Here is a 13,902-nt window from a genome sequence, read left to right on the forward strand (position 1 = left end):
CATAACCTTTCATTTTACTTATCGCTTCTGATGAAGTTGTAGTGTAGAAATTTTATTTAGCAAAATACCAGAAGAGTATGACTCGTGAAAACTTTTGAGTTCACACATAATAAGGAAGGCATAGGTTCAACCCGTTAGGGTATCGTGGAAACATATACCACAAGCTTCAATAGTAAATAGCACCAGCTCGGAAATAGAGCATGGTTGAGGAAGCAGAGGATACAATTTACCAAAGGCCTTATATATCTGTGGAAAGGCCCACAAGGTTACTTGAATATGAAAGACACTATCCAATAATAATCCAACAAGAGGTCTGGTGGTCTACAACAGAGCTGATGTGAGTATCGGTACTCTATCAAAGGAAGAAGGAATGCATGTGCATCTGATTATAGAAACAACTAACTAATTCAAGCTCAAATGCAAAGGGAAATTAAGATTTCCAAATCAAGGGATCAGAAGAAAACGCTTTGATAAAGGGTGGATAATTTGAATAGACTTAGGGGTACAATCGACATCAGTTGATTGATCGAGAATCCAGCTCATGCTCAAAATGGCGTCTGAGCCAGAAGGATGAATTCTAGGATTCGAGTGAGGATGGCGAGCATTTGCAACATATTGCATCAACGGACTTAAAATGGAAATGTCAAGGGATGCCAATAAGATTATGAGACTTATGGGATTAACCATAATGCAAGAAAGCAAGAATTTCAAGAACAACATGTTGTTGAGGATTTTAGAAAGATCAAATAGTATTCCAATGTATCTTGTGAATCATATGAACAATGAGGGAAGAACGGATACTCGGTAAGTGCGAGGAATTATCCATAGGGGTATTAATGCGGAAAAGGGCTGCAAAGCAGTGGGAATAAAGGATTCTCGGAACATCGAAGAATTTTTCAGGGTATCAAGTAATAACAAGGGCAACTGGGATCGAAGGTATGAACGACAAGTGTAAGTAGTTATCCATAAGGATTTATCGGTGGTTGGGAATTTTCAAAGTGATGGGCACATGTTCTCAGGAGTACTTCGGAGAATATCTTTGAAGTGTTCTGGTGAAGCAGGCGATCAACTGTAATAAAGGGCTCTCTGGGTGGATGAGATCACGTGATCCTAATGTTAGAGTTAGTAAATTCATTTAACCCGAATAGAAGAGAGATCAGAATCCCAGGGTATAGACGAGGAATAAAAGATCCTACTACCACCCAATGACGACGTGGGCCCGTAAGCCGCACAGCCATGTTAGTAAAAGTTTCGGAATGACTAGACTCAACTTCGGCCAAAGAGTCTGGAAGGGGGATTCCTACAGGCAGTCGGTTCTGCTACCAACTTGTGACGCCCCCGATTCAATCGTACACTAATCATACACGCAAACGTGTACGATCAAGATCAGGGACTCAGGGGAAGATATCACAACACAACTCTATAAATAAAATAAGTCATACAAGCATCATATTACAAGCCAGGGGCCTCGAAGGCTCGAATACAAGAGCTCGATCATAGACAAGTCAGCGGAAGCAACAATATCTGAGTACAGACATAAGTTAAACAAGTTGCCTTAAGAAGGCTAGCACAAACTGGGATACAGATCGAAAGAGGTGCAGGCCTCCTGCCTGGGATCCTCCTAAACTACTCCTGATCGTCATCAGCAGGTTGCACGTAGTAGTAGGCACCTCCAGTGTAGTAGGAGTCGTCGTCGACGGTGGCGTCTGGCTCCTGGACTCCATCGTCTGGTCGCAGCAATCGGGTATAGGAAGGGGGAACAGGGGGAACAAAGCAACCGTGAGTACTCATCCAAAGTACTCGCAAGCAAGGAGCTACACTACATATGTATGCATTGGTATCAAATGGAAAAGGGGTATCATATGTGGACTGAACTGCAGAATGCCAGAATAAGATGGGGATAGCTAGTCCTATCGAAGACTACGCTTCTGGCCACCTCCATCTTGCAGCACGTAGAAGAGAACAGATGGTAATTTCACCAAAAAGCATCGTGTAGCATAATCCTACCCGGCGGTCCTCTCCTCGTCTCCATGTTAGAGAGCGACCACCGGGTTGTATCTGGCACTTGGAAGGGTGTGTTTTATTAAGTATCCGGTTCTAGTTGTCATAAGGTCAAGGTATAACTCCAAGTCGTCCTGTTACCGAAGATCATGGCTATTCGAATAGATTAACTTCCCTGCAGGGGTGCACCACATTTCCCAACACGCTCGATCCCCTTTGTCCGGACACACTTTTCTGGGTCATGCCCGGTGTCGGTGTCAAAACCGGCGGATCTCGGATAGGGGGTCCCAAACTGTACGTCTAAGGCGGATGGTAACAGGAGGCAGGGGACACGATGTTTTACCCAGGTTCGGGCCCTCTTGATGGAGGTAAAACCCTACGTCCTGCTTGATTAATATTGATGATATGGGTAGTACAAGAGTAGATCTGCCACGAGATCAGAGAGACTAAACCCTAGAAGCTAGCCTATGGTATGATTGTATGTTGTCCTACGGACTAAAACCCTCCGGTTTATATAGACACCGGAGAGGGCTAGGGTTACACAAGGTCGGTTACAAAGGAGGAGATATACATATCCGTATTGCCTAGCTTGCCTTCCACGCCAAGTAGAGTCCCATCCGGACACGAGATGAAGTCTTCAATCTTGTATCTTCATAGTCTAACAGTCCGGCCAAAGGATATAGTCCGGCTGTCCAGAGACCCCCTAATCCAGGACTCCCTCAGTAGCCCCTGAACCAGGCTTTCAATGACGATGAGTCCGGCGCGCGGTGTTGTCTTCGGCATTGCAAGGCGGGTTCCTCCTCCGAATACACCACGGAAGAATTTGAATACAAGGATAGTGTCCGACCCTGCAAAATAAGTTCCACATACCACCGTAGAGAGAATAATATTTCCACAAATCCAATTTGCTGACTTGTTTTGGCAACACGACATTATGTCACGGCCCGGTGATTATTCGAACCGTTTCCTTTAACTAGCCCCGCACATAACGCGAGGCAGTTTTTTGACACGTCTTGTCAAAGCAGAGATCGTGTCCCCTTATCATGGGATTCTCATCAATACGGGTATGGGTAACCCAACCGCGCCATCGATTATGGCGCTTGGGGGATAAGCGAGTTTTACCAGGCTAGTGGGGGCGCATAGTTTCGGCCGTCCATATAAAGGGATAAGGTTTAACCTTTCTCTAGCCACGCCTTCTTCCTCCTTGCTCATCCTGTTCTTGCGTACTCGAGCTCCAACGCCCAAGTCTGCATCCCTCCCCTCAATCTTCTCCAAACATGTCCGGAGCAGGGGGCAAATGGATGGCCTCCTCCGTTACGGAGGAACATATCAAAAAGCTACACGGAGACGGATACTTAGCCGCGAATATCGCGCATCGGCTGCCCGCTGAGGGGCAGATCGTCCCTACCCCAGAACCTCATGAGAGGGTAGTTTTCCATCACCACTTCCTCCGCGAACTGGGGTTTCCCCTTCCTCCATTCGTCCGTGGTCTCATGTTCTACTACGGGCTGGACTTTCATGATCTGGCCCCGAACTTCATCCTCAACATTTCGGCGTTCATCGTCGTCTGTGAGGCTTTCCTCCGCATCCGGCCTCACTTCGGTCTGTGGCTGAAGACCTTTAATATCAAGCCGAAGGTGGTGGGAGGCCAACAAGCGGAATGCGGTGGAGCCATGTTGGGCAAGATGCCCAATGTTATATGGCTTGAAGGCTCCTTCGTGGAGACCATAAAGGGATGTCAATCGGCGTGGTTCTACATCACCGAGCCGCGTGACACCAACTGGGTGGCTGCCCCCGAGTTCCGATCCGGATTCCCTACACGGCTCACTTCCTGGAAAGAGAAGGGCTTGTCGTGGGGCTCATCAGTGGAGCTAGAAGGACTCTAGAAATGTATCCTGAACATGGCAAGCAAGAAACTTAAGCTTGTCAACATAGTCCAGGTCATGCTCATCCGCCGGATCCTCCCGTGTCAACAACGGGATTTTAACTTGTGGGAGTTCGACCCGACCCGGCACCAAACTTTGAGCGAGCTCTTCGACGCGACGCACAAGGACGTCTGGAGGGTGCTGTTCAAGGGCGCAGAGGTCCCTTCCTCTCTTACAGAGGACCGCGGGCTAAGCGCGAAGCGCCGAGCGCCTTCGGTGAGTTCTATACACCCGGTAGGATTTTTTACTTCCCTTTGCTTAACCATGTGTGGGATTTGAGTCTCCATGCCTTTGACAGGACTGGGTGGAGATGTCGGGGCAGATTAACTGTCCGGCCCCTCTGCCCGAAGACACTGCGGACGCTCTCCTGACGGAGATGCTGACTCTGGCTCCTTACAAGGTGCCGGAGAAGACCAAGAAGACCAAGGGAACCTGGAAGAGCTCCCGGCGCCAGGTGATATCGGACTCATCGTCCGATAACTCCGTGACGCATTCCTCCCCCGAAGATGAGGAGGAGGATGAAGATGCTCCCCCTCCAGTCGGGGGAGACAAGAAAAGGAAGGTCGCCCCAACTGGGGAGGCCGAAAGGTCCAAGAAGGGGAGGACTCTCCTTCCGGACTATTCCGCCACCATCGCCGAAGGCGAAGATGAGTGGCTGCTCAGGGCCAAGCCCCTGGCGAAGTCGTAAGTATTCGGATACCAGAGTAACTCATAGCATTCTTTTGTCGCACTGCTTCCCCTAACGCCGAATTGTGATTATGCAGACCGCCCCGAGCCTGTATCGATGTATCTTCGTCGGACGGCTCCCTGGGCTCGTCGGATATGGATAGCGATCCAGTTCCGACCGCCACCTCCCCTCACCGTGCGGACGACGCCGAGGTATTGTCCCAAGAGGCACCGGGTCAAGGGGAGACAGTCCCGGAAGCGCCTCAAGGCGGCCTTCCGGACTCCGGGAGCAGAGGGGACAAGGCCCCTGAGGGCTCCGAGTTCGGCCCTCAGCCGAACACCGCGCCGGAACCTCTAGTGGTTCCGGACTCGGGCAGGCGGCCTCCTTCTAAGAGGAGCGAAACGCCTGTACCGGTGACCTCTGTCCATCTAGAGGCACCGGACAATCTGTTGGAAGCGCTTCGCAGCGCTTCCATCGACGAGGAGCATCACACTATTATGAGTGCGGTGATCCAGAAGGTTCAGTCCGCCAAGAGCGGATTGACTGAAGCCTATGACAGCCTTCTAACAGGCTTTGAGGTAAGTGTTTAAAATATAGGAAAAATATTACCGCATAGACAGTAGCCCCTGATGCTCTGTTCGGCGTTCACAAAGAAAAGCCGAACAGAGGATCAAACAATATCGCAGGAGTCTAATATAAGTATGTCAATATGCATATGCAGGCTTCGCTGCTGGCGTCCGCTGCACTGACTGCGGAGGTCGCCGTACTGAAGCAGGACCTGAAAGGGTCCCAGGACGAGCTCGGCCTTGCCAAGAGGCAGCTCGAGGAGAACAAAGGTAAGTAGTACCTAGTCTATGGATATGTATAAAAAGAATGCGATTGCAAAATGACAGGATCATCATGAATTTGCCAGGGGCCACGACTGAAGTGGTGGCCCTAAAGCAAGCGCTATCCGAGGCCGAAGATAAAGCGGCCAAGGAGCGCACCAAGCGAGAAAAGCAAGAGGCTCGGGTGGGCGAGGTGCAGCAAGAACTCCAGGCTCTCGTGACGAAGCACGAGGCGTTGGAGCTTGACTCGAAGACGCGAGAGTCTAAGCTTGCCGCGGCCCTTGAGAGCGCAAAAAGTGCCAAGGCTGAAGCCCAAAAGGCCCTCCAGGAGATCGACGCGATGAAGAAGATAACGGCGGGTAAGGCATTCTATATGCAAAGCAAGCATGTAAAAGTAAATTACCGATTACTTACCCGAATCCGGAGCTCTCCAGGAGCATTCGCAGATTTGCCCCGCAGCGTGTCCGATGCCGCACAATTTTACCAGGCTAAGGAGGGGATCTCAACAGAGAAGCTGTTCTAGTCTTAGTATACTGGGACCGAACACCCGGTGCCAATGAGCGACCAGCTGAAACAGCTGGTCGAGCTACATAAGGCGGCCGAACAGGCCATGAAGGGCTTTATAGTCCGGCTGTGGCCTGGCGACGCCCTTCCGAACAGCTTCTTCGACCTAGTGAGGCGGCTTGTGGATGCCTGCCCGCGGCTGGAGGTCGTCAAGCGATCCGTCTGCATTGAAGGTGCACGTCGGGCTTTTGCCCGTGTGAAGTTGCAATGGGTCAAGCTAGACGCCGTGAAGCTGATCAAGGAAGGGCCGCCGGAGGGCAAGGAGCACCGCCACCCCGAGATGTACTACGAGGGTGTTCTTCCGGGTGCCCGTCTCATAGCGGACGAGTGTACAAAAGATGTAATATTTGAGTGAAACTTGCTCGTGTGATCATGTATTTATGAAAACTTGTTTCATATGCGCTATGCAATGCTTGTTTGAATTTAAAATATTACCTTCTGTTTGGTTGTTTATCCAATCTGAGAGATGCCTAGTCCTCGGCTTCTACCCCCATGCCACTAGTGCTGGGGTGTTCGGGATAAACCTGAGCACTCTTGTTCCCATATTTGGGTCCTTCGAGGGAGGCGCTCAGCACAACGAACTAGGCAACCGGACTAATAATTCTTTATCACTCTCACTTAGCCATAGAATTCTATAATTTTAAATTTCGATGAAGCCCCTGGTATTCGGAAGGCTGAATTCGGGGCGCGATACACGCCTTTAAGCCGGATAGCGCCGGCCCCTCGCTCTAAGCGGCATAAGTCTTTAAGGACACGAAAACCTCGCCGAACAGCGACCAGTCTCTCGCCTTATCATGACAGTCGGTTTTAGCTTTCTCTACTGAGGTGCTTAGCCCGGCAGAACCGGGGCACAATCACAGTAGTTCTCCTAGCGCTACCTTAGCCGATAGAGCAGAACGTAAGGTACCAAAACATAGGAGTCGGGCAAACCCAACATTTGACCAAAGACATGATTCAGAGCTGATGCATATAATGCTATAAGTTCGGGGTGCCGCACTTGTGAAAGTGTTCGGACTTTTCACACCGTATTGTGGGGTACGTAAGCCCCTGGTGTATTGGCCGTACCAAAGTGTACGGTTGCAAGGCGTCATTAATGAACACACATATATATATATATATAACAAGAAAGCAATAATAGTCGTAATGTTATGCATTGTTTATTCGAAAAGGTGCGTTAAAGCAGAATGATACAGATAGTGCGATAAGCAAAGAGTAGGACTATGTCCCTTCCAAGGACAAGCTGAGGAATAGTATTAAAGCAAATATTTCGCTCGTTATCGTAATCCACCTGGGAATTCCGTGGCGTGACGTAGCTTTCTGCCTCCTTGGTTGCTGCATCATGTGTTTGGCAATCATGCTGCCGGACAGGGTTTCCAGAGATTAAAGTCCTGAAAAAAGAGAAAAATAACCAAGCGGGAAGCCCCTCGTGCGGTTTATGCCACGTCTTAGGGCGTGCCGCAGTTGTGCCCCCTCCCTTCCTGTGCCCATGGTATTTTTAATGCGTAATTATGTACGCGTGGCACGAGTTTCGCTATTTGGCTGGGACTGGGGTGGGGGCCGCATTGCTACGCGAGCTCAGATCGTGCCAGGCGGTCTAGTTGCCGATTACTTCGAGCGCGCTTGAAGGTGTCCGGGTCTTGAGACGCCGAACTGGTAGATTGCCTTGAGAGGCTGCTTTGCGCTTCTGCTGCGAGGGCCACATTCTGATCCTCCGTTCAGAGAGAGCGCTCTGTGTTTCCATTAACTGTAATAACCCCACGAGGTCCTGGCATCTTGAGCTTGAGGTATGCATAATGCGATACCGCATTGAATCTCGCAAATGCGGTTCGCCCGAGCAGTGCATGATAACCACTGCGGAACGGGACTATATCGAAGATTAACTCTTCGCTTCGGAAGTTATCCGGGGATCCGAAGACCACTTCCAGTGTAATTGAGCTTATGCAATGGGCCTCTACGCCTGGAATAACGCCTTTAAAGGTCATTTTTGTGGGTTTGATCCTTGAGGGGTCTATACCCATTTTGCGCATTGTGTCCTGATAAAGCAGGTTCAGGCTGCTGCCACCATTCATAAGGACTCGAGTGAGGTGAAATCCATCAATGATTTGGTCTAGAACCAGTGCAGTGAATCCACCATGACGGATACTAGTAGGGTGGTCCCTGCGATCGAAAGTGATCGGATAGGAGGACCAAGGGTTGAACTTTGGGGCGACTGGCTCCAACGCATATACATCCCTGAGCGCACGCTTCCGCTCCCTCTTGGGGATGTGGGTTGCGTATAACATGTTCACCGTCCGCACTTGTGGGGAAAACCTCTTCTGTCCTCCGGTGTGTGGCTGCCGGGGCTCCTCCTCGTCATCGCTATGTGACCCCTTATCCTTGTTTTCAGCAATTAACTTGCCGGCCTGCTTGAACACCCAACAATCCCTGTTGGTGTGATTGGCTGGCTTGTCTGGGGTGCCGTGTATTTGACACGAGCGATCGAGTATATGGTCCAAACTGGACGGGCCCGGCGTACTTTGTTTAAATGGCTTTTCCCGCTGACCGGGTTTAGAGCCTTTGAATCCGGCATTGACTGCCGTATCCTCAGTATTATCGCTGTTAATCCGGCGCTTATGTTTGTTGCGACGGGACCTGCTATTGCTGTCCTTGGTATCCGAGGTACCATGGTTCTTTGACGTATTGTTACTGCGAGCCAGCCAGCTGTCTTCTGCCGCACAAAAGCGGGTCATGAGTGTCGTGAGGGCTGCCATAAATTTCGGCTTTCCTGACCAAGGTGTCGGGCTAGCCACTCGTCGCGGATGTTGTGTTTGAAAGCCGCTAGGGCCTCTGCATCCGGACAGTCAACGATTTGATTTTTCTTTGTTAGGAACCGAGTCCAGAATTGCCTGGTCGATTCTTCTGGCTGCTGAATTATGTGGCTCAAGTCATCGGCATCTGGTGGTCGCACATAAGTGCCCTGAAAGTTGTCGAGGAATGCGGCCTCCAGATCTTCCCAACAGCTAATGGACTCTGCTGGCAAGCTGTTAAGCCAATGCCGCGCTGGTCCTTTGAGCTTTAATGGGAGGTATTTGATGGCGTGTAAGTCATCACCGCGGGCCATGTGGATGTGGAGGAGGAAATCCTCGATCATACCGCAGGATCTGTTGTGCCGTCATATGATTCAATGTTTACAGGTTTGAAACCTTCTGAAATTTGATGATCCATTACTTCGTTTGTGAAGCATAAGGGGTGTGCGGCGCCTCTCTATTGGGCTATATCGTGACGCAGTTCAAATGGGTCTTGCCCGCTGTGTTCGGCCCGGCCGGATTTACTTTTACTGTATCCGGCGTGACGTTTATCGTCTCGCATAGTGGCGCGCCCTCATGATCCGTAGATCGATCTTGCATGTTTTGCTTTGTCCTCCAATACGTCTCGCAGGTCTAGCGTGTTTCCCCATGCTTTTTTATTTGAATGGCGTCGGGGTGCGGGCTAAGCTTTCGGCTGGAATGCCTCTCTATCACGGCCACGAGGTGGCCGATCAGCCGCATCATACGCTTCTTCCTCCAGTCGAGGTAGCAGCCTGCATTTTGGGTAACTCTTGGAGGAGCGCTCGAGTTTATATTCCTCGGCCGCGAGGACTTCAGTCCATCTGTCAGCTAACAGATCTTGATCAGCTTGAAGCTGCTGCTACTTTTTCTTAAGGCTATTTGCCGTGGCCATAAGCCCGCGCTTGAAGCGCTCTTGTTCGATGGGATCCTCCGGCACGGCGAATTCGTCATCGCCGAGGCTTGCCTCGTCTTCGGAGGGGGCATGTAATTATCATCCTCCGCCTCTCCGTCTGCCGCTCTCTCAGGAGGGCTGACTCCTCCATCCTCCTGCTCTAAATCTTGCTGGAGGGGGTTGTTGTTGTCTTCGGCACTATCCGGAGTGTTATCTGTGCCGGTATCACCACTTTTGCTTTGGCGGGACTTAGAGCGGCGCCGCTGACGTCGGCACTTCGGTTGCTTCTTGGAGGGGTCATCCTCCACTGTCTCGTTGCCATTGCCTTGTTTGGGTGTATCCACCATGTATATATCGTATGATGAGGTGGTTGTCCAGTGCCCTGTGGGCAGTGGTTCCTCTTCGTCTCCCGCATCGTCGTCCATACCGTCGATGTCGTCGAAGTCGAAGTCGAGCATGTCGGTTAAGTCATCGATAGTGGCTACTAAGTGGGTGGTGGGTGGGCGGCGAAATTCTTCGTCGTCCGCATCCCAGTCCTGCCGGACGTAGTTCGGCCAGGACTCTCCTGACAAGGAGAGAGACTTTAATGAGTTCAGTATGTGGCCGAAGGGCGAGTGTTGAAAGATATCCGCGGAGGTAAACTCCATGATCGGCGCCCAATCAGATTCGATAGGAACGGGCGCAGGCGGTTCGGAGTCCGTGGCCGGAGAAGAATTCGAAAGTTTAACAACATGGCTCTCGAGCGAGGTAAGGTCGATGTTCAGCTCGATCGCCGCTGAGGGTAACGCCTCCGTGGCGGGGTCCATCCATCCGTCCATGGACGGCGCTACTGGCTCCGAATTGAGGGTCAGAGCGGCTGCCGGTGCGATCTCCTGAATGTTGTCTGATGGTAGAGCTAAATCGTACTCATCGTGACCGCGTGACGCACAAGGCAGAGGCTCGAATCCGTCGAAGATCAAGTCTCCGCGGATATCGGCCGTGTAGTTTAAGCTTCCAAACCTGACCTGATGGACAGGGGCGTAACTTTCAATCTGCTCCAGATGGCCAAGCGAATTGGCCCGCAGTGCAAAGCCGCCGAACACGAAGATCTGTCCGGGGAGAAAAGTCCCACCCTGGACTGCATCGCCATCGATGATAGTAGGAGCCATCAAGCCTAACGGCGACGACATAGAGGAACTCTTAATGAAAGCACCAATGTCGGTGTCAAAACCGGTGGATCTCGGGTAGGGGGTCCCGAACTGTGCGTCTAAGGCGGATGGTAACAGGAGGCAGGGGACACGATGTTTTACCCAGATTCGGGCCCTCTTGATGGAGGTAAAACCCTACGTCCTGCTTGATTAATATTGATGATATGGGTAGTACAAGAGTAGATCTGCCACGAGATCAGAGAGGCTAAACCCTAGAAGCTAGCCTATGGTATGATTGTATGTTGTCCTACGGACTAAAACCCTCTGGTTTATATAGACACCGGAGAGGGCTAGGGTTACACAAGGTCGGTTACAAAGGAGGAGATATACATATCCGTATTGCCTAGCTTGCCTTCCACGCAAAGTAGAGTCCCATCCGGACACGAGACGAAGTCTTCAATCTTGTATCTTCATAGTCTAACAGTCCGGCCAAAGGATATAGTCCGGCTGTCCGGAGACCCCCTAATTCAGGACTCCCTCACCCATCCTCGGAAGATCAACACGTCGCAGCCCTAGCTAGGCACAACAGAGAGATCAACACGCCGGTCTAAATCCTATGGCGCAGGGGTCTGGGCCCATCGCCCTTTGCACACCTGCACGTTGCGAGCGCGGCCGGAGAGCAGACCTAGCAACCTCCATTACAAAGGAAGTTGTGTTACGCGGTCCAACCTGGCGCGCGCCGCTCAGTCGCTGACGTCAAGAAGGCTTCGGCTGATACCACGACGTCGAGTGCCCATAACTGTTCCCTCGTAGTTGGTTAGTGCGTATAGGCCAGTGGCCAGACTCAGATTAAATACCAAGATCTCGTTAAGCGTGTTATCTTGAAGTAACCGCGGACGCCGACCAAGGCCAGGCCCACCATTCTCCTAGGTGGTCTCAACCTGCCATGTCGCTCCGCCACAGTGTAACAGTCGGGGGCCTTCGGGAACTCAGGCCCACCTCTACCGGGGTGGAGCCGCCTGCCCCTTCAGCCCCCAACATCGGAATCACTCGCGGGTACTCAATGAGCCGACTCGACTTTAGTCACCACCTGTATAGTATGTATATATGTATAAGTATATACACGTGATCACCTCCCGAGTGATCACGGGCCGATAGTATAGCATGGCAGACGGATAAGAATGTAGGGTCACTGATGATAAACTAGCATCCTATGCTAAGCATGTAGGATTGCAGGTAAGGTATCAACAGTTGTAGCAACAATGACAGGCTATGCATCAGGATATAGAATTAACGGAAAGCATTAACATGCTACACTACACTAATGCAATCAGTACAGAGAAGAGTAGGCGATATCTGGTGATCAAGGGGGGCTTGCCTGGTTGCTCTGGCAAAAGAGATGGGTCGTCAACACCGTAGTCGTACTGGGTAGCAGCGGCGTCGGTCTCGTAGTCTAACAGAGAGAAGAGGGGGAAGAAACAACAAATATAATGCAAACAGATGCATAACAATGCATGACAAGACAAGTAGCGGTGTTAGGGGTGCCCTAACGCGGGATGAGGTGATACCGGTGAAGGGGGGAAACATCCGAAAAAATATCTCCGGTGTTTCGCGTTTTCGGACAGATGAACCCGAGGGAGAAAATTGCGTGTTCGCTATGCTAGGGATGCGTGGCAGACGAACGGGCTGCGTATCCGGATTCGTCTCGAAATTCTGAGCAACTTTCATGTACAAAGTATTTTCATCTGATAAACAGTTTATTTTCTATGATTTTTCAAAGTTTTAAACAATTTCTTAAATTTCTGGTTTTATTTTAATTTGCTTTAATCCGAATTGACCAAGTCAACTCTGACTAGTCAAAAGGGCAGGGTGTGGCCCATATGTCATAGGCTACACCTAACAAATAAATAAAAACTAGCTTAATTAAATGAGGGTCCACATGTCATAGGGCTAGTACCAAACCTAACTACTAATTAGCCCTAAGCTAATTTGCATAGGGTCGGCCAGAGGCACAACCAGCCCCACCGCTGTGCACATACACGCACAACCCATGGGGGCGCTCAGCCATGGCCACGGCCACATGCGAGGCTAGCGCCGGAGCAGCCAAAAGCGGCAGTAACATGTGAGAAATAGCAGCATAGCAGCCGCATCAGTACTAAGCAGCAGCAGCATCTATCACAGCAGCTAGCCGGAGTAGCAGCGAAGCAGCGAACAACCAAGCAGGCATGGGAGCGGGCGTCGCGAGGAAGTAGCAGCTGCAGGAGCAGCGGCAACCGAGCATCAGCTGCGGCAGTAGGAGCGGCTGTGCGGGCATGCGGGAGCGCAGCCACGGGCGGCCAGAGGCACGCGTGAGCGCAACCACGCAGTGGTGAGCGCGAGCTCCGGCGCGGCGGCGTACAGGTTCTACGGCGACGGATTCAACGGGGAAAAGGGTGGGAATCGGTGGAGGTGCTCACCCTGGAGTTAATGGTGAGCTCGAGGAGGTCGAGGGCGGACCGGAGGGGCGGCACGACGGCGAGAGGCATGCGGTGGACGATGGGGAAGAAGGCTCGATCCCGACGATTGACGGCGCCCCGGCTCGAACTGGTGGTTGTAGTCAAAGTAGAGGAGCCCAGCGCGTCTCTTGGCAAGGTTTCAGCCCGAGGGGAACTCGGTGGCCATTGTAACGATGGGACAGCGGCGATTGCGTCTTTGGGCGTGGACGAACTCGAGGGGGAGAGAGACGAGCGAGGGGAACGGGCGTGCTAGGGTTAGAGGGGAAGAGTGAGGTGGTGCAGGGGCTTGCTCTTATCCCCTCCGTCAAACCGCAGGATCAACGACGCGTGTGCATCGGCGGCGTCGACGTGCGTGCTGCGTCCACGACGCCTCTGGTGAACAGAGGAAGGAGATGACCACTCTGGTGGGTTGGGTCGGTACTGTAGCTAGTGGGCTCAAGTGCATAGTGCACTTTAGCTCTTGTTCTTTTCTTATTGTTCTGTAACTTTTATTCTTTCTGTTTTGACTTTAATTTTAATAGTAAACTAGTTTTATAAAATGTGAAACTTGGTCCATAAATAGTGTTGCTAATTTAGAATCTTCCACAAAAAGGTTTG

The 13,902-nt window shown here is 51.3% G+C and overlaps 1 long non-coding RNA gene across 1 annotated transcript; it reads right to left on the bottom strand.

Annotated features, from left to right (window-relative positions):
* Nucleotides 1–1,405: 1,405 nt before the first annotated feature.
* Nucleotides 1,406–13,696, bottom strand: LOC147965474 (uncharacterized). Its single transcript, XR_015608350.1, has 3 exons — nt 13,267–13,696; nt 12,189–12,263; nt 1,406–1,727 (listed from the first exon to the last, which is right to left on the bottom strand). It is a non-coding gene; the product is annotated as an uncharacterized LOC147965474 (long non-coding RNA).
* Nucleotides 13,697–13,902: the final 206 nt, after the last annotated feature.

This window comes from Triticum urartu, chromosome 6A (assembly GCF_056163025.1).
Source record: "Triticum urartu cultivar PI428250 chromosome 6A, HENAU_Tu73, whole genome shotgun sequence".
Taxonomy (NCBI): domain Eukaryota; kingdom Viridiplantae; phylum Streptophyta; class Magnoliopsida; order Poales; family Poaceae; genus Triticum; species Triticum urartu.